This window comes from Arvicanthis niloticus, chromosome 7 (genome assembly GCF_011762505.2).
Source record: "Arvicanthis niloticus isolate mArvNil1 chromosome 7, mArvNil1.pat.X, whole genome shotgun sequence".
Taxonomy (NCBI): Eukaryota; Metazoa; Chordata; class Mammalia; order Rodentia; family Muridae; genus Arvicanthis; species Arvicanthis niloticus.
The window spans coordinates 56,348,579-56,370,506 of record NC_047664.1 but is presented as its reverse complement, the minus strand read 5'-3'; the positions used below and the strand labels follow the sequence as shown (position 1 = coordinate 56,370,506).

General features: G+C 42.6%; 1 protein-coding gene across 1 annotated transcript in view; it reads right to left on the bottom strand.

Annotated features, from left to right (window-relative positions):
• Rbpj (recombination signal binding protein for immunoglobulin kappa J region) overlaps window positions 1-21,928 on the bottom strand; it is a 186,135-nt gene that overhangs the window by 101,126 nt on the left and 63,081 nt on the right. The gene's annotated exons all lie outside the window — the stretch shown is intronic.

The following is a 21,928-nucleotide window of genomic DNA, read 5'->3' as shown; positions in this document are numbered from 1 at the left end:
CCGTTATCTTATCCTCCGCAAGGTCTCTAGTCAACCTTGGCAAGCAAGGGGCTTGGTGGGGAAGTCACTTGACTTTTATAAAGTGGTAACTACCGTGAGGCTTAATGTAATTAAACCTAAATGCTGTTTTACCCCCCTAGAGCTCCGATGAGGTAAGAATTCTCTTGAATGTCAACTCAGGAAGTTTTACCCAAGAAAAAGGTGGAGATGGGGGTTGGGAGTTGGGGGTTTGCCAATTCAGGAAATGTGAATTAACAGACAGGGAACTTCAGAAAAAAAAAAATGGGACTGAGGCAACTAAGGAGAGGGGAAGACGGTGAGAGTAAAGGCGACCCTGCACATGAGGGAACTTGGAAGAGGCAGGCTGACTTTCATTTCATGTACGGTTTGCTGGTCAACACTTCCTTTTGATGGTAGGCTGCTTTGAAAAACTTAAATGGAAAAAAAAAAAAATTCAAACTTAATGCTGTCCTTAGGAAAGGGAACACTAAGTTTTTACCCAGCATGCTAACTTTCTCGGGCACAGACATAGGACTTGTTCTCTTGGGGTTGGTGGGCATCGTGTTTTACATCACAAATCTACCTGAAGCTTGCTGTGCAATGAATGGTTTTACACAATGACCATAATGGGTAGACCATAAATAGGATATCTGCACATCACCTTTCTCCTGGTTTTGGGCCTGCCTCATGATTTCAAACATGGCTGTCATGCTGCAAGAACAGGAAAAAAAAAAAATAAAATAAAGCCCTGTTTCTAAGGAGGTGGGTTGAGGAACCGTGCCGAATGAATCATTCTGAGAAAAAATGGAGGCAAACCACAGGTTTATCTGTTACCAAATCAGAAAGGGGTTTTAGAACACAAAATTAGCCTTTTTCATTTTTATTTCCTGACTAATAATATGTCTTCTTTTTACCTAGAAACAGAATTTAGTACAAGCAATTTTGTCCCAAGAGGGTTTGGGGAGATGATTCAGTGGATAACGGGCTTGCTGTGCAAACATGAAGATCTGAACTTGGATCCTGAGCATCTGCATAGAAACCGATTGTGGTGACTAATGCCTGTATCCCCAGCACTAGGAAAGCAGGGACAGGAAGATCCCCTGGGGCTTGCCTCACCAAGCCAGTCTAACCAACATTGCAAGGCTTGGTTCAGTGAGAATCTCTGTCTCAAAATATAAGGTAGATATGCTAGTCATGGTGGCATATGCATTTAATCCCAGCATGTGGGAATCAGAGGCAGATGGATCTCTGAGTTCAAGGCCAGTCAGGGCTACATAGTGAGACCTTGTCTTAAAAAATAAAAAAGGCAAGAGACTGGAGACATGGCTTGTTGGGTAGAAACGGTTGCTGTCCAGTGTGAGGACCTGAGTGGGAACCCCAGAAGCTACAGAAAAAAGTCAGAAGTACAGTGTGAATAATGCCAGGCAGTGGTGGCACACACCTTTAACTCCAGCACTTGGGGAGGCAGAAACAGGCAGATTTCTGGGTTTGAGGCCAGCCTGGTCTACAGAGTGAGTTCCAGGACAGCCAGGACTACTATACAGAGAAACCCTGTCTCGAAAACAAACAAACAAACAAAAAAACAAAAAACAGTGTGAACATCTGTAATCTTAGTGTTTCTATGGACAGATAGGAGCAGAGACAGGAGAGTCCCGTGGAAGTACTTGGGCCTGATTCAGAACAACAACAACAACTAAATAAATAAATAAATAAATAAACCAACAACAGCAACCAAATGAGATCCTGTCTTTAGCAAAGTGGAAAGTGAGGACCCATACTCAAGGCTTTCACCGCGTCACCCGAGTGCTGGGCACAAGTCTGCCGCCTGTTCTTACATACTTGAGCGTGCACACAAACATCACATCCTCACAGAAGGAAAGAAATAAGCTGGAGCTCTACAGAGGAAGACACCCAGTGTCAACTTCTGACCACTGCATATACATGTGCATATACACTCACATACCATACAAACACACATATAACTAGACATGCACATCTAAAGAACAACTTCCTTCATTTTGGTTTTTGTTGTCTGTTCTTGTTTTTACTTTTGCCCTGGAAGCCCTCCCTTTCTACTTCTTCCTTCTACGTAGCCCTAGACTCGGGACTGGTTAGGGATGCCTTAGTCAGGAAACATTTTAAGAACCAAAGCAAACGATTCCAGGCACTAGCACCAAGGGACCTGGAATCTACTGCAGGCATGTGTGCACAGCGACAGGCAAATGCCCGTCATGCCCGGGGTTCATGTATATACACGTGGTTTCACATTGTACAGCAGCGGGATTATTCAGAGCAAACGAGAGGACACCTAGACTTGTGGGTTGAAGTCTCCCAGGCTTTTCCAAATGGAAGAGTCTGGCTTTCACAAAGGCTACAGAGTAGATAAAACATCCCACACTGATTCTTCCTAGGTGTGATAAGAGGATACGAAGTACGCTTAGAAAGGACAAGGTCATTATTTGAGTCTAGTGTCTGAAATTTATTTATCTTTTTCATCTCAGAGGTCTCCTTTCGAAGATTCTGAGTCAGTTGTCTAAAGTAGAGTAGGAAATGGGCGGAGATTTTAATGGCCAAGCCAGGCTTTGTGTAGGCTGAGGAGCGGTAGCATTCTATATGGGCCTCTTTCCATGCAATGCTTAAACTATCCTACGGGGCAAGTTTGTCTTTCCCTACTGAAGGTCTGGATTCTTCCTACAAGTAAACAACAACCCTGTAGCTTAAGACAGAGTCATTGTCCCTGAGGTCTGGTTGAGGGTTGAGTCATGGCATCTGTCACCTGCCATGACTGAGGTATGGGGTCTTCACACTAGCTGCCTGGGCCAGGTTGCTCATAGGAAAGGGGTCTTGCAGAGCAGCCTACTTCCAACCTTCATCCACAAGCCCATAGATAACTTTCCATGGATCGATTTGCTTCTAGAACAGCCTAAGAAGTTGAATATCATGGGGGTAGCGGGGGTGAGGGGTGAAAAGCAAAACCTGACCCAGAGCTAAAATGTTCATGTTTAAAATGTCCAAGGACTGAACATACATTCAACAAGCAAATATATGAAATCTACCATAGACACAAGTCCCAGATGTGAAGGTTTGTTTTACTTATTTGCAAAGGAAGAGCTTTACTTAATGAATGAAACAGAAGACTTGAGTCCATTTACCTGCATGGTCCCGCCCCTTACGTGCCTGGTCACATTCTTTGCATGGTCCTACCCCTTACTTGGTCCCCGCCTCTTCGTAGCTCCACCCCTCCCCCTCCACCAAGCTGTTGGCTCTTTTTTTTCAGCTCTGCTTAACTAGATAAGACACTCTGTTTCAGTTTTTTAACTCCAAAGAAATAAAATTATAAAAAAAAAGACTTGTAAGCTGGACTTGGTGGAAGACACATACCTGTAATCTCAGCACTAGAGATGTAGAGGCAGGAGGATCAGGAGTTCAAGGTCACCCTTGGCTACATAGTGAATTGAGGCTAGTCTGTAATGAAAGAAAGCCTGTCTTCAAAAACAAACAACCCAAATAATAGCAAACTAGAGGCTTCCAGCTGTTTGATAAGGCATTGAAATTCATGTATGAATTCTTGTGGTGTCACCTACTCAGTCCTGACAGGGAACAAAGGGGAAGCAGAGGGCACACTTTTTTTTTTTTTTTTTTTTTTTTTTTTTTTTTTGCTGGCTAATTAGAAAACAGATTTATTAAAGTTTTGGCCCAAAGAAAAATCCCAAAGCTCAATAAGGAGACCAAAGAGAGTGACATCATTTCCTCTGACTCTTCCCTTAAGGCATCCTGGTGTTGGGGAGAATGACTCAGGGCCCAGAAATGAAGCAAAACAGAGCGATTTCCAATACTGATGGTTTTGGTCCATAACCTTCCCCAGGAAAGGATGCTATTCGTGGGGAGAGGGAATAAAGGAACAAGGGAACGAGACTTGTTTTCTCACTGGGCAGACAGTAAGATGGAAGTTCAAGCCAGATCCTAACGTGGTTTTGTGTCCCTATTCCTCTCTGTATGTGTGCTAGCACATTCAGATTAGCCAAAGTTTTTGGAATATGAGTAGTGGTTTAGAAGCTTATCCTCTCTGAAGTTTGTGTTTATTATTATGGGGTTGGAAGACCTTTTCACTTTGTCTTCTGCAAGCAACTATTCTCTCTTGAACTCATAATTCCCCATAATGCTGTGCTTCAGGAAGTTCATTCCTCCACCTCCAGGAATAAGATGCACTCAAAGTATTTTTTTTTTTTTTTTTGTTCTTGTCCAGTGAATGAAAGAAAGAACTAAAGGGAAGACTTGACTGCTCCTAAGGGGTTGAGGTCTTCATTATAGCTGCAAGGGAGAGCATAGGCAGAGGTGTGGGAAAGAGTCCAGAGTGAACTGGGCCATGAGAGTTCAGGGGGGTGGAGGAGGAAGGGGGAGAAAGAAAGAGGAGAGGGAGGAGAAGAGACTCAGACCAAGAGGCAAAGAGGCCAAGAGACCAGCATAGCCAAAATGGCTGACTTACATAGAAATCAAAGTGAGGGCAAGGGAAATCCAGTCTAGTCCCTGGGGTGGAGAGTTTAGGGTAGGAGGCAGGGTATGCCAGCTGGGATATTTGTGTAATAGGTCTCAGATGCTGAAAGGGGCTGACAGATGGGATCTGCTTCGATGTGTTAATACACACCTCAACTAGCTATTTGAGACCTAACTGTCAGGTAAGGACAGAATACTGATAGTTGTCTACAATGTTAGTTAATTCTTTGCATTAAAGACTTTTGAAGGATCGTAGGGTAGGGATTATTCTGACAAACTCCACAAGGCAGATCCTGACCTAGGAATTTGTTATTCAGGCTACACACACACACACACACACACACACACACACACACACACGGATGTGGGGAAAGTGAGGTCCTCTTGTACTTCATCAGTTTGATCTAGAGCTCCATTGAATCCTGAAGCCTGGGAAGAAATCCCTCCCCATTTTCAGCTCTCCCTTGAGCTACTGGGAGAAAAGATATCTGTGTTATCAGAAAGCATCAGGTTTAAGGCCCCAGGACTTCTACAAGTAAGAGCTGATTCAGAGATTCAGATTATGGAAGGAATCTAAGGAATCTAGGAAATGCCCTTGGAATTCCTTAGAATCTGACCTGAGAATCACTTTTGCTTTGCTTTCCTTAGCAGATGCCTCCAGGGATATCTGTCCTTGAACTCAGTGCCCTCAGCTCTCACTCTCCTGAATGTCAAGCAACTAAGCAAGAGTCTCTTGATGCCTTCAGGACAGGCTACCCCAAAGCCCAGCATTTGAGAAAGCTGCAGAAGCAGGAAGACCACTGTCCCTTCTGTCCCCATCCCCAAGCACAGCATAACAGCATCATTGATTAACTAAACTCAGATGTATTGAACCTTACTGGGACAAGACTGTGAATAAAACCACATATGTCCGCAGAGTTTAAAATATGGTGAAACATTAATGATATAGTGTTTCAGATAAATAGAAAATGCAGCCATAGCCATAGGAGGCAGGAATTGCTTCCCTTCAATATCTGCTTGTTTCTTGGCTCAGGTAGAAAGCTGGACTACATTTCTCAGCCTATGTTACAGTGGGGTAATGGTCTGGGAAGAGCCTGGGCCCTGTGTCTGTGAGACACGTTTGCGCAGGTAAGTAGAGGCCTAGCAGTAGGCTATTAGATGAGCAACTATGGTCTGGATTTCACATGTTTGTTGCATTAGCTCTGCTTGTCATCAACATATATGTTATATAAATAATTCATATATGTGTGTGTATATATATGTATATATGTACACACACACACACATATATATACATATCACAAAATTGAAGCACAGATTTTTTTTTTCTTAAAGCACAAAGTCAGGGAACCTGATATAATCTGAGGAAACAAAGAACAGTTTCTCAGAAATTCTGAAGATAAATAGCACTTCGCTGGAATCAAAAGTAGACACGGCAGGGCTGGAGAGATGGCTCAGTGGGTAAAACCAATGATGCTTTTTCTAGAGGTCCTGAGTTCAATTCCCAGCAACCACATGGCGACTTACAACCATCTCTAAAGGGATCCAATGCCCTCTTTTGGTGTGTCTGAAGACAGCTACAGAGTACTTCTATATATAAAATAAATAACTCTAAAAAAAAAAAAAAATAGTAGACAGGTCAAGAACAAGAAATCCCTAACAAGGTGACACTGGGAAGAGAGAACTTGATGTGTGTTTGAAGGTAAAATTAAAGATGCCCTATAGGATTCTGGGAAATTTGGAGGCTGATAATGCCGACATAGAAGAACACATTTTGAGGGGAAGTCAGTGAGAGCATTTGAACAAGTTTATGGTGCCCAGGACTTGAGGAAATAGCAACATTTCAAGGAGTGCAAGATAGACTCCCACTGAGAGCCAATACAAGGGAAGGATCTAGAAAGAAATTTTCAAAGAAAGCTCAGAAGGAGCCAGAGAGGACTGGCTGAGAATGGAGGTCTAAAGGCCAAGGGAAGGAAGCTGCATGCACACCTCAACGCCCAGTTTTAATTTAGGTGAAAGAAGAGCAAATGTTTCTGTGACATTTTTTGAATAAGAGGAAGAATTATGGGGTGGAAAAAGCTGAGAGTGGTCATAGATATTGCTAGATTGGTCACACACAAGTTCAGGTTGAGAAGTTCTTACATGATGACATGTTTACAAATTCTGGCTAAAACCGTCCACTCTGTACTTTCCCTTTTTCTTTTTTAAACAGTGCTGGGGCTGGGACTTGAAGCCTCCTCCACACCAGACATGCCCTCTGGCTCCCACCCCGGGCTGTGCATTCAGCTTTGCCTGTGGACTTGCACTCAGTGCCTGGTGCCTCACCCTTGGTGTGGCAGAGCATCCAGCATCTTCAGGTGCTCCCTGGGACTGTGCTGCCGTCAAGGCAGAAAGTGGAAGGAACTGAAAAGCAGCGTCAAATATTCCATTGTAGCGACACAAATATCATTGCACTCCAAGTTCCCTTCCACCGTGGTTTCCTCTGTTCCCTTTGATTCTGCAAAGCTGTTGAAAACTGATTGCGTTTGGAATCATTTCAATAACCAAAAAAGGATCCGGCCACTTCCCTCTCTTCTTCCCCTTTCTCTGCTATTCATTTTTCTCAGTTCTCTTACCTTTGGCCATGGGTTGAGCTTCCTCATTCTCCACTTCCCAAAGTCCAAATTAGTACTTCTGGTTGGCGTAGCACATTGACTTAAGGGGATTATAAAAATGCTTTCCTGGCCTTTTCTTCTGCCTCCATCCCTTCTCCCTTAAAACACAAAACCAAACCAAACCAAACCAAACCAAACCAAACCAAACCAAACCAAACCAAACCAAACCAAAAGAACAACTAAAACCCCTTTTTGAGTCTCTGTTTATCTCAGCACATCTCCTACCAATGAATATTTCTCCTGCTTGGCCTTGTCTTATTCCTTCGTGGTCTATTTTCTCATTGCTAATTTCCATGTACTTCTGCCTTTAAAATGGTTTGGTTTGTTTTTTTGCTATTGTACCTAATACTGTTTCCTCCGGGGTACAAGACCACCTAATATTTTCTTCACTTTCCAAGTACTGTGTGTGTAGGGCAAGCATGACAATGTCTCTCCTGTATAACTTTTTCCCTGTTTCCTCTTACCATGCTGCCTAAGATACCATTTTGAATTGTTTTGTTTGTTTTTTTTTTTATTTGTTTGTTTTTGTTTTTTTCGAGACAGGGTTTCTCTGTGTAGTTCTGGCTGTCCTGGAACTCTGTAGACCAGGCTGGCCTCGAACTCAGAAATCCTCCTGCCTCTGCCTCCCAAGTGCTGGGATTAAAGGCGTGCGCCACCACCGCCTGGCACCATTTTGAATTGTTAAAGGAAGAAGACATTTGCAGCAAAACTGGATAAGATATGAAGTTTTCCTAAAAACAGTCATAGTGAGCATTGACACTGACAGGAAGTGGTGGTGGGTTTTCCCACAGGAAGGGTAGATTTGAGAAACCAGGGAGGCTTCCTGGAGACGGCGAGGAGACCAGAAAGAATGCTTAAATGTTTCTTGAGTCCCACGGAGATGCAAAGGTGTCAGAAGGTAGTAGTATTTTAAGGAGAAGCATTTTTTCAAAGACAAAAGAGATGAAGCTATTTTTATTGATTTGCAAACCATCACCACGATCGACAAGGAACTTCATACAACTGCACTGACTGGACAGATGATCTGAGCTGCTATGTGACCAGTAATGGTTTCTTTTTGTACTCTTGAGTCAACTAAATATGTTTTTTAATTAATTTATGTATCTATTCATTTTATATCTGGATCTCCTCCCAGTTCCACTCTACAAATCCCTCTCCCCACTTCTCTCTCCCCTTCTCCTCAGAGAAGGGGAAGCCCCCCCCCTTGGGTACCACCCCACCCCAGGACATCCAATCACAGTAGGAGTAAGCTCTAAGGACTAAGACTAATCTCCCACTGAGCCCTGACCTTTGGATTCAGAGACTGGCTCCTCTCCAACTGTTAGAAGACCAGTCAGCTAACATGTGAATGCCTTGATTCAGTAAGAGGATGGAGAAGAATAATTGCTGAACAATCTGCATTGATAACATCTATAAAGAAAGAAGAGCTAGACATACCTTTATTTTAAAGTTTTACCCTCAAGCTTAATTTCTCAATAAGACGGGGTCTATTAGAACAGAGCAGAGTGGTATTTACGCAGATAAACTCCGAAAAGTGCCTACACACTCGTGGTTCACTTTTGAACATAATGGCCACAGCAAATGGACCTGCAATTTTTTTTTTTTAATTCCAGAAGCAGAAGGAAAGACATTGTTCTGGAAAGTATGAGACAGCCTGACAGGAGAGTGCTCCCAGTGGGAGCGCAATCTAATTGGTGAACCAGGAGATATAATTGTGTACCCACATAGATCCTATCTTTGTAATAGAATTAGATGGTGAGCCGTACAGAGAAGAGCGTGGGTGAGGAAGAGAGACAAGCATGGATGAAAGGGAAAAGGGGAAATAGAAGAAGAAGAGAGGAATGAGGAGGATGAGGAAGAAAGGGGGGAAAGAGGAAGAAGCCAATTGAGGAGGTTGAAAGCTTAGAGGTAGGTAGAGAAGTCAAGTCCTAGTTAGGTAGACAACTAGACCTGCATGGGATGAGTGACCAGAGCTATCATACAATAGCAACATGAAGGAAAAGGAAGGCTTCTCGTAAGGCCTGGAGGTGTGGCCTGTGCTTCCTCACTTCCACGACAACCTGTCACATGAGCCTGTCTCTGCTGCTACTTTTGTTAAGAACTGAATTCAGATATATTTTGCATACCAAGCTGTAGCCATAACCTAGTAATCCCATCAGAGTCAAATGTATCAAAATCAAATCTCAGACAACACAGGACATTTAGGTGGCAGATGACACCTAGCCTGGTCTTCTCTTTGGTTTCCCTGAGTGGTGGAACACACCTTTACTCCCAGCACTTTGCAGGTGGAGACTGGTAGATCTCTGTGAGTTCAAGGCCATCCTGGTCTACAGAGTGAGTTCCAGGACCTCCAGGACTAAACAGAGAAGCCCTGTCTCAACCAACCAACCAACCGACCAACCGAATGACCGAACAACTGACCAACCAACAAACTATCCAACTAACTAACTAACTAACTAACTAAATATTAAATTACAGCAAAATCAAGGAAATGGCTTCAGTGAGTCTGATAGCCTGCTGAACTTCTGTGTTGATGGAAGATACTGGTCTAGGTTAGTATTATTATTTTGATTTTTCAAGACAGGGTTTCTCTGTGTAGCCCTAGCTGTCCTGAAACTCACTCTGTAGACCAGGGTGGCCTTAACTCAAAGATCAGACTTTAATTCTTCTAACCATGAAGATTTCCTTTTTATTTCCTGAGACTGTTTTTCACATGCATGAGATAAGTTGATGTCAGCTCAAGTGCAGGATTGCTAGCTAATCACCAAGCTATTTCTAAATGTATGTTTCTGCCATATTCTAAACTAAAAGGCTAAAAGTTGAGTGAGTAAAAGACAGTCCCTTTCATTATGTGTGGATTAGATACAATAGTTTAGAAATTGTCAATAAAATAATCCCCCCTTTTCTGCAAGTATATGCTTCAAGACCCTTATGGATGTCTGTTGCTCCAGAGTGTCCTGAACCCTGTATGTCACCTTGATGCTTTTTTCTATCTACCCTTAGCATGGCCACATAGTACCAGTTAGCTTGTCCTTCCCTGTTGTATGTTCTTGGGCCCTTTTTGTCTCATTTCTCTTGTAGGGCCATTTGAAGTGGGTTAGGGTTTATCTTAACACCAGTTCTCTGACAGCACAAAATATCCGCCTGAAAACTGGGATAGCTACTAACAGGAGGGTAGCATATACAGCATATACACTAACAGAGATAATTCATTCCCCAGGCAAGACAGAGTCGTGAGGTACAAAATTGCATCACACTACTCAGGATCGTTCAAAACTCTGATACATATGAATTCTTTGTTTCTGGAATTTTCCATTTAATAGTTTTTAGTCTGTGGTTGACTGTAAATAACTGGAACCCTGGAAAGCAAAACCCCAGATAAGTAGAGAACTACTGTCTCTAAAATTCCATATCATTTTTTCCTATTATCTTCAGAAACTTTTCCACATGAGGGTATCTCATCAATCCTGCCAATCATACCCCAGTTTCTCCAGAAAACGAGGCTTACTCAGGATCTGGGCATCTCTCTCTCTCTCTCTCTCTCTCTCTCTCTCTCTCTCTCTCTCTCTCTTTATCTATTTATTTATCTATTTATTTATTTATAAATTTTCAGCAGCCAGAGATCCTCCTGTCCCCTTTTTACTTCCAAAAGCAGGGTTGGGTTGTGGCTTTGGCAGTGGAGGGTGTGGTTTCAACAGGGTTGGCCAGGCAAGGGAAAATAAACACTACAACATGTGGTTTTGATGACAGTTCAGCGTCTAGAGACCATCACACATCCTTAGGGTCGCCATGTTTATGCAGAAAATATCTCTAACTGGCTTAGAGCTATTTGTGGGATGCAGAGAGAGAGAGAGAAGGAGAGAGAGTGCTAGAGAGAGAGAGAGAGAGAGAGAGAGAGAGAGAGAGAAATACAAACCATGGAATATAAAATAAGAGCTCTTAAAGACCATCAAGTCTAGCTTACTGTTACTGTTCATAAGAGAAACTGAGGCTTGGGAAGGCTAAGTACTTGTGAGAGGTTAGTTGCTAATAACCAAGTTGGTTTTTGAACCTCCTGCTCAGTCATTCTCCAAAGCAGAGTTTGAAGGACTATTCTCTGCAGGTATGTCAAGGCACTGAGTGACAGTGACATACCATTAGCCTGGATTCAAAGGGGTGTGGGGGATGGAGTAGGGGCAGAACTATAGCATGAGCTACATGATCTATGCAGGGAATAAAGGCTTCTCTGAGGAACCAAAGGAGCCAGAACAGGAAGCTATTTTGCAAAGGCTGGGAAACACAGAGCCTTTAGGCAGAGGCCGTGGCAAAATGGAGTATCTGTTGTGGGAACATATGTAGAGTTTGAAGGGAGCATGTGTGTGAAGTGTCGAGAAAGAATGACACAGTGGTTTGGACAGAGGTGAGAGAAGCAGGCATGGGTGGCCCAGATCTTTTGGGTGCACACACTACAACAGTGGTGGATTCTGCTCCATGTGCTGTGGAATGACACTGGAGAGTTTTGAACACACAAGCCCAGCCTTAACTATTGTGTGGAGAATGGACTAGAAAGTTCTGGAATAAGAGCAGGGAGGCCAGCAAGGCCTGCTGGTAGTGTGCACATGCAGCACGACTGCAGGGGGGGTGGGGAGAAGGAGGCAGATTCCAGTATTCAAGGAAGGCACAACTGCCATGTCGCCAGTCTCAAGACTCAATGTTCCCACTAAGGGGGTGAGGGTGGGATTCATAGAGGAAACATGATTATAATTATTTTTCTATTAATATTGTTTTAGTCCATGTGACTGCTTAAAATAGAATTCCCGTTTGTAAATTCTGAGGTCCCCTTATCTCTCCCGTTATTACACTTTGAGCAGAAAAATAATTATAAGAAAACAATGGATTTCAGCATTTTCATAAGACTCAAGGAGCAGCTTTCGGTGCATGCTCTGTAGCCAGTGTAGACTTAGCAGCTCAGTTTCACGTATAGTCACCACGCTTCTCTACACATGGGCACATTTCAGTGTTTTTCTTTTTTCCATCATAACCAAGGATGTGGAATCCAATCAATGAAATATACTCTATAAAAATAAAGCAGAAAATTGGGGAAAATAGTTTCCATGTTGAAGGTTGCAATAGCTGCTTTCAATATTTTTAACTAAGCAGAAATCCCTGAGATACACATTCAGTGGGCTGGAGCCTAATCTAAGCGTCTGAATTTTGTTTCATTTGCAGTTTGGCTACATGCGCTGTGATTCCATGTGCTGTCCTGACTTATCCAGCTCAGAACATTTCCCCAAATGTGGAAAAGTATTAAGCATGACATAAAACTAAGGGAACATGCCAAGAACCTCCAGCTCAAATGTCCCTGTAACATCAGTGGCTGTCACTGTATACTCCCAACTTGTCCCAGATGCTTTAAATATGTCAAACGTAATCCTCATAGCAATCGTGCGTGCTCGGCTTTGTTATCAAGTTCTAGAGAAAGTGCAGGCTGAAGCCACAGCTAGTATATCCAAGGCAGAAAACAAACCAAGCCTAGCTCTGAGGTCCTGTCTTTTCAATGTGCTTGTTTTTATGACCTGGTCATGGCTGACTTTGGTTGGAAGAGACATTTGTATATGAATTCACACTCAAGTCCAAAACCTGATTTGCTCTCTGTCTGCTTGCTCTTCCTTCCTGAAGGCCCTGGAATAAACTTTTTTTTTTTTTTTTTTTTTTGGTTTGTTTCTAGACAGGGTTTCTCTGTGTGGTCCTGGCTATCCTGGAACTCACTCTGTAGACCAGGCTGGCCTCGAACTCAGAAATCTGCCTGCCTCTGCCTCCCAAGTGCTAGGATTAAACTTTCTACATTGGCTTGGTGTCTCTTAGACTGAACAATGCCTGAAACTCTTTGATGAAAAACAAACAAAAAGGTCTAAAAAACTTGTGTCTTCACAGAATTTAACTTTGAAATAAGTGAGCACAATAAAGCTATTCATAAATTCCTTATGCTTTTAAACCAGGCAGTGATAGAAACAAACAAAATGTTTACAGAAGTATTAAAGTGTGCTGGATGGTGGTGGTGAACACCTTTAATCCTAGCAATAGAGAGGCAGAGGCAGGCCAGTCTCTGAGGCTGAGGCCAGCCTGGTTTATAGGGAGAGAGAGAGAGGGAGAGAGGGAGAGAGGGAGAGAGGGAGGGAGAGAGAGAGAGAGAGAGAGAGAGAGAGAGAGAGAGAGATATCCAGGATAGTCAGGGCTACACAGAGAAACCCTGTGTGGAAAAAACAAAAACCAAACAAACAATATTAAAATCTACAGGACTTTTGTGTTCCCTCACTGTAGTCCATAGTCCTTCTAGTCCGTGACCCTGTGTGGACATTATTGACTTTTTTTTATAACACAGGGTTTCTGGTTTGCTTGTTTTTAATTTTTTTTTTTTTTTTTTTTTTTTTTTTGTGTGTGTGTGTGTGTGTGTACACGCACACTGGTTTTGTTTTTTATAATAGAGAATAGAGTTTATTCATGGCATGGGGAGGGGAGTTGAGAAGGTAGTAGAGACAGAGAAAGGGAGGGAGGGAGGGAGAGAGAAAGAGAGAGAGAGAGAGAGAGAGAGAGAGAGAGAGAGAGAGAGAGAGGCCAGCCATCAGCCATGAGCATGTGGAGAGAGAGGGGGAGGGGAATGGGAAGAGAAGAAGAGCAGGAGGGAGAAGACAGAGCTAGAGCAGGAAGTGGAGAGAGAGCGTGCACACTTTTGTGTGCCTTCTTGAGTGCTTACATACTGATGCTGGAGATCAGTGTTGGGCGCCTTTCTCTGTCACCCTCTTACGTTTTACAACAGGATCTCCTACTAATCCTGGAACTTAACTTTTATGGCTAGACTGGCTGGCCAGCTTGACCCAGTGATAGGCCAGGGTCACCCTTCCCCACTTCCACCAGTGTTAGGGCTACAGCCTTACACTACAGCTACTGGCTTTTATGTGGGCACTGGGAATCAGAACTTAGATCCCCATGCCTGCACACCAGGCACTTTACCCACTGACCCATCTCCCTAGCCTAGCGTTTTCTTTCTTTTCCTCCCTCCCTCTCTCCTTCCTCTGCTCCTCTTACTTGTTTTGGGGAGTGTTGGAGATTGAACCTTGGGTGTCATACGTGGGAGGCAAGCATCATCACATAGCTTTCCCATTTGGCTCTTCTGATGCAGCTCCACCACCATTTTTTTCTTCTTCTTTCTACCTACAAGGTTTCATCCCTGTGTCCAGTGTAATACTATTTGGTCTGAAACCACACAGACTTATTATCTGACACCATTCTTTTGTGTTATCCCCATGAGTAGGTGCTGCTGCGAAAAAACAAAACAAGACAAAGCTCAGAGCAGCAAATGATGGTATTAATGATTAATGATGGCTAACCAGGTTAACTAGTGCCTGGTCATTCAGCTGATCCAGTCAACACTGGCAACTGTATTTTAGATATCTCAAGAATGAAAACAAAAATAAATATAATTTTATGAGGAAAGTTTGTTGACCTATACATCTAGGTCACTATTTGTTTAACAATTTTTATTTAGAGAAAAGTTGCAGTTGTGCTAAATGGTCTCAGGTTTAAGGAAGAGATTGTTTTCCTCCGTGGAATGTCTCCCTCACACCATAGCACGGAGCACAAAACAATTACCTCAAAGAATACATTAATCTTATTTACACTGGTTTGGAAAGATGCCAACATCTACTAAGGTGCAAAAGACACTTGTCAGAATCAGAAACAGGACTCCAATAACTCCCTGCCTACAGTTGTTCATAGCAGCCTTATTTATTGGATCCGGAAACTGGAAGCAACCCAAATGCCTATCACCAAATGAACGGATAAACAGAACGAGGCATATACACACAATGAAATATTAATCAGCCATAAAAAGGATGAGTCTTGAATACCAGGCTAAGAGAAATAAGGCAGACAGAGAGCAAATACCACATGCATCCACTTCTACCAGGTATGCAGTAGAACTGTTAGATTTACAGAAACAGCATAGACACTACTGAGAGCCGGGGAGGAGAACTTGGCAGTTACTGCTTAGCGGGTGTGGAGTTTGTTTGTGATGATGAATACGTTTGGAAGGACTGGAGAAAGCTCCCCGTTATAGACATGAAAAATATCACTGAACTGTACACATAAAAGCACTTAAAACGATAAATCTGATGCTAGATAATAGTTTACCACAATGAAACATTAAGAGGAGAAATGGAGCAATAGATGTGTGTGTGTATGTGTATGTGTGTGTGTGTGTGTGTGTCTTCATTGTGTGCAAATTATATATACACATTAGTGAATGTATAGAAAATTTTCTGTGGGGTATATTATCATTTGATAAGGAGTCAAAGAGGGTGTTATTAGTTGGATCCAGGCCTCCAAGTTAGCAAAGGTGTAACCTGTGACCCGGTTTCATTTCTGTTTCAGTGATAAAATATCCTGATAAAACAACCTAGGGGAGGAGGGGCTTGTTTCTACTCACAGTTAATACAACTCACCACAGCAGGAAAGTCACAGAAGCAGAAACTCAAAGCAGTCAGTCCCATGACATCCACAGCCAAGAGTGAAGAGAAGCACACGCATGCGTGCTTTGTGCATGCTTGCTTATGCTCAGCTTCATCGCTCCTCTATCATGTGGTTCAGAAGCCCTCCTTAGGGGGTGCTGCCACCCACAAGGGGACCCACAAAGTCTTAAGACTTTCCTCAGCCAGGTGGTGGTGGCACATACCTTTAACACCAGCACTTAGGAGGCAGGTGGATCTTTGTGAGATCAAAGACAGCCTGGCCTACAGAGTAAATTCCAGAGCTGTACAGAGAAAATCTGACTCAAAAAAATAAAAATAAGGCCGGGCGGTGGTGGCGCACGTCTTTAATCCCAGCACTTGGGAGGCAGAGATAGGCAGATTTCTGAGTTTGAGGCCAGCCTGATCTACAGTGTGAGTTCCAGGACAGCCAGGGCTACACAGAGAAACCCTGTCTTGAAAAACAATATATATATATATATATATATATATATATATATATATATATATATCTCAAACAGAAAAGACTTTCCTCTACAGACAACCCGAGATAAATAAATAATCCCTCAACAAGTGATGCTCTCTTCCAGGGTGAGTCTAGGCTGTATCAAATTGATAGTTTAAATTGACTGTCACACCCCTAGAACTTCAGAATGTGCCTATATTAGGATAAGGACTCTGGGAGTGCAGTTACTTATGAGCTCACTCTGGGATAGACTAGGTCTGTATTTCAGGATGGCTTCTGTCTGTAAGAAAACATGGCCATGAGATTGGAGAGACGGGGGGGGGGGGGGGAGGGGGGGGAGTAACACCATGAGATGATGAGGAAGGAGAATGATGTGTTAATAAGCCGAGGAAGGTCCAGGGTTGTCAGAAGTTCTCCCTGAACCAGGCAGAGGAAGAAAGGGCTTCAAAAGCCTGGCCCTATTGGCAATGACTTCAGGTTTCTAGTGTCCAGAACCGTGAGATATTGAACAAGTGTCTGTTTTCGTAAGCTGCCTGTTCTGAGATACTGTGCTGGAAGAGCCCTAGGAAATCAACACCGTGGGCTTCATTTTTGCTTACATTTGTGTTGTTAGGTGTTGAATACTAGATAAGTTTTCTTCCTCTAGCTCCTCCAAAACTCACGGGAATGTGAAAGTTACAGCTTCACTGTAAGGGCTGGTGAAACAACTCAGTCACTGTGCAAGCCTGAGACCTGAGTTTCATCCCCAGACCCTATGTAAAAGTGAAAAGAGATTTCCAACTCTGCAAAGTTGTCCTCTGACCTCTACCAAGCACGGTGGGTGGTACAAGTCTTTCCCACAGTAAGAAAGACAAATCCCCAGCGTGATAGCACAGCATGTCTGCCAGAATGGCTAAGTTCGAAGGACCAACCAAGGTTAGTGGGAGGCAGAGGAGCTGAAATCTCCATACACTGGGGGGGACTGGACTGTGCTGGATGGCGTGTGACCACCAGGGAGCCAATGATCACTGTGAAAATGGAACACATCTTCAGACTCACTCTGTAGACCAGGCTGCCCTCAAACTCAGAGATCCACCTTTCTCTGCCTCCCAAGCGATGAGATTAAAGGCATGTTCCACCACCACCCTGCACCAATGCCATTCTTAAAAGTACAGACATATTGTACATATTCCTCCTATGTGCCCTTCCCCCAGCCTTGAGCAGGCCTGAGAGACCTTGTTTACCACAACAGACCAAGTGATAAGGATCTAGGTGGAGTTACCCACCTTGGCTGCACAGAACACAGGAGCAGAACTGCCCCTGGGCTTGCCTTGAGACATCTCCGGCCAGAACCCGTGACCTAGAACGGATTATGGATTATTCCACCCATCTCTGGCTGAAACCAGGAGGGGTTGTGGGTTGGGCCTTCCCCTTTAAATTGAGAGCTGAACATTGAAGCTTGGAGCCTTAATCAGAGAACTTTGTCTTGGCTTCCTCTCTTCTCGCCCTCCGTCCCCTTTCATTCCCAGCCCCCCTTTCAGGTGAACCCTGTTGATTTGTGGCTGTAGGCAGCTACACTCCTAAGGCACATCAAACTGCTTAGAACGGGTCACGCCCTAAAGCCCACAAGCAAGGCAGTGGACAGCAATATATAAATAAATTGTGGTATATTCACAGGACTGAATACCCTGTAGGGTAAGAAAAAAAAAAAAAAAACTAAAAAAAAAACTAATGGTCCTCAAGATAACAAGGAGGAAGCCCACAAATTTGGTCAACATTATGTTGAACAAAAGAAACTGGTTGCAAAAAAAGTATATACTACATAGTTTTGCTTATACAGAGTTTAAATGTAGTTAAAAAACTATCTTTTAGTGTTCTTATGGTCATTCTTTTAAGGAGGACAGAACATATGAGAAATAATTTGCTGGGTTGTATGATTTGAGTACTTTTCTGCATGCAGGTTACAGTTCAATTAAATGACTATTTTAAAAGGACATTTTAAAATTGTTTGTTTTGATGTTAGACTTCGCTGGGTTCCTTTAGTTCCTGAGACTCCATGGCTCCTGTCTCTGCCCTTTTTTATTTAAAAATGTATTGAAATACTCACTCCTGATGCAAAGCATATTTGGTAGCAAAATCTACCCTCCCTGTAGGTAGGCGACAGCTATTTTTTGAAAGCTTGGAGAATTGTCTAGAAATGTTGCCGTGGCTTTCTATGAATCCTCAAGGTTCCTTCCTATCAGGGCTTCACATTTCCTCGTTGGCTTCTGCAGAAAACTGTTTTGACATAGTGGTTACCTCCCAGCTGGTGTTTCTGGCTTTCACCCAAGAAAATCCTACTTGTTGATCTCTGGTCTCTTGCTTTCCCCAGCTGTTCTTAATCTTTGAACTCTTAATCTGCCATTCTGGATACATTGGATTCTTCCTGGCTCCCTTCGCCCATCACTTCCTTAAGAATGCAAGATAAGGAAAATTTGTTAAATCTCTGTGTCTAGTTCATGGTCACTATTCACTATCACACATCCTAAATATGAGCACTGTTACATCCCGACATGACGAAGTTTGTTTTCTCCTTTCGAATAGATAACATTCGTATTGGGAACAAATCTTCAAGAGCAAACATTTCTGACTTCAATAACAAATATCACCACAATCATTTTGCCTCATGGGGAGGAATTACCTATGCAATAAGGCAAGAAAAGTAAATTAGAATTTCAAATATGGAAAGACAAGCTGGTGAGGAGGCTCAGTAGATAAAGGTGCTTATGGCCAAGCCTGACCATATGAGTCTAATTTCCAGAACCCGTATGATGGAAGGAAAGAACCAATGCCCATTCACGGTCCTCTGACCCCCACATGTGCGCTATGACAAGCCCCCCTACCAAGAAAGAAAGAAAGAAAAGAAAAGGGAGGTACTATTACTCGACTACCTTAGAAATCTTAAGTGACCCAATTAAAATTGCTGGAGCCAATGACAGGCTTGGCAGAATGAGGAAGAAATAAATATTTTTTTAAATCAACAAATTCTTCTTATATGAGTAATGGTTATACATCAAAATTATTTTAAAAGCTTTAAAATAGTATCATGACAATATTTAATAACAAAAGCTTAGATAGATCTGTCTGAAGAAAACACTAAAATTCCATTATGGGAAATGAAGTCTGAATAACTGGATACGCATTCCAAAGTGCTGGATTGGAAAAATACCATGGAAATAAAATCTTTCCCCATTTAATAGAGAAACATTATTGAATCAAGTAAAAAAAAAATCCACTGAGGACCTGGAAAATGAAAAGGAAAAAAAAAAAACAAAAACTCAAAAGTTGTCAAGAGAATGTTGAACAAAATAATAACTCCACCCACCCCCCCAAATACTCCCTGTTACAGCATTGGTATACAGAATGGTCGACTATTCACCAGGTTAGTTTTATTCAATCATTTTCTTTTTCAATCTACATAGATTTTTCTTTATAAAAAGTCAGTATACAGTCTTGTGGGGGAAAAAATGTTTCTGAACCTCCGGGACCAATAATCTCAACAATTTACTTGAGAGCATCTTGCTTTTCAATTTAATATATTTTATAAGCATATTTCTGTATCCATATGGCATCGTACTCATCGTAGCAGAAGTGTAATACAATGTTGTACATATTTCTAAAACCTGATGGTCACTTATTTATTAGAATTACTCTGAGTAAATTTTTCTTTATGAGAAAAGATTAATAAAGACAGCTGGCCTCATCATTTCTTTTTAAAATGCACTGTGAAGTGTCTGTAATAAAAATAGCAGAGAAGCTGGGCGGCACAGAACCTAAGTACTATATCCAGGAGAGGGAGGCAAGGAGATCTGTGATAAGAGGCCAGGCTGAGCTGAGATAGGAGATCCTATCTCAGAGAAAGCTTGCCAAAGGTAGTAGATAATAACCGAACAGTTTCAGAGAACAGGTGCTTCATAAAGGATTCCCTGTGAGCATCATCTCTGCTCCCCTGAACTGTCCCATTCTTTCTTCCCTTTAGTCAGAGTCAGACAACACATAGATGTTACACTGATTTAAAGAAAGAATATGGTGTAAGGGTACCATTACTGCTTGTGAGAACCCAGCAATTACAGAACGGAGGGCAGTGCATTCTCTTTGGAGGCTCTGCTTTTTCCATTTCTCTGTGTCTACACGTGTGGCAGTCAGACAGACCACATGTGTACTGTATCTTTGTTGATGTCGGGGACACCATCCTGGACCCTACTTCTAAACACTCGATCTTCTGGAAGACTCAATCTACAGCAGTTGTATGGAAGCCAGAGAGCCCCAAACCAGTTCATACCCTGTGTGAAAACTTCAAGAAGAGGACCAGTGAGACTGGGCAAAAGGCCCACTCTTGAAATGTAACATGGCTTCAACAGATGTTTCTAGAACTTTCTAGAACTTATATCATCAGTGTGCTACATGCAAAAACTCAAGGCCCATTCCAACATACTCTGTCCTAATCACTTTAATTAGTTAATTGATGGTAGCATTGGTGAGCCTAGGCCCTTGCTCAAGAAATCATCTTTCATGATGATTTCAGATCTCCAAAGCTTTTCTTTCTCCCTTTCTCCAAGGCTTGGGAACCGAACCCAGAACCTCAGATATGTTGGGCAAGAACCCTACCACCAAGCCACAGCCTAAACACCTCCTCATCGACCTCTTCTACATGCCCCTCCTTGCCTACGGAGTTCTTGGGGCCTACCTAGTCCCAGCACTGCCTCTCACACTTCAGCTGGCACTTAGTAATCCTAAGCCTACCTGGATGAATTCTTCTAATGTCTGCCTGAGGTTCAGGGGCTGAAGCAGTTTGATGCATAAAGTAATTTTGAAAACAGAGGTTTCTGAGTGACTAAAAGCAATGAATGCCCCAGGAGAGAAGGAAGAGAAAAGACAGGGATAATGGTGTCAGAAAGAAAGGGGTGGGGAGGGTGGGGGGGAATGGGGGTGGGAGGGGGAAGGCAGAATGATATCTGTATTTCAAATAAACAAGTAACTTTGTGCAGGTCCCATGCAATGCTTTAGGGGCAGCCATATTAAGAATTATCTGTAATTCATCTGAAGCTCAACCTTAATTGGGCCTCTCCTTTCTTTGTGCTCGCTTGCTTTCTTTTGTCCCGTCGTTTTATTTACTGAATCTGGCAACTTCAAGAAGGAAAGGATAGACAGGCTTTGCCCACACTGTGACTTGCCAAGGCTCACAGGAAAGGCTCACGGGGACTCTGTATTCAGTCACTTAAATTTCTGCTGAGGGGATTTAATTTTCCTTAGGATAACATCCTTTACAAGAAAAATAGTGCACAGCTGTAAACTACATTTTACATTTCCTTTAAAAAAAATTGCTTGGCTTTCAAGGGCACCAGGATGAAAACGAAGATTGAAACAGTGTAACACTATCAGGGAGACAGTTACTTTCCCATAAACAAAGCTCTGCTCTATTCATGTTTCTCTTTGCTTCCCATCTTGTCTATGTCCTCTGCTTTTCTTGTCTGGTCTCTCTCTCTCTCTCTCAACCCGGGATTCATGCTTGGCATACTGCAGATCCAAGTTGCTTTGGGCCCAATTTCTAAGGATTTTCCTTGATTAAACTGAGCCTAACGTATCAACCTGTTACTAGTCCAGGTACAGATTTCCTCAATGAGACTTTTGTGCGCCTGACAATGTAACTTTTATTTGTGCCGCTCTGCACAAAGTGTTACCAGCGTTTGCTTTATGTCACTGTTTCTCTTCAGTAACCAAGAAAAGCAAAAAAAAAAAAAAAAAAAAAAAAAAAAAAGTACAACTAAGTGCTTATTCAGAAAGAAATCTCA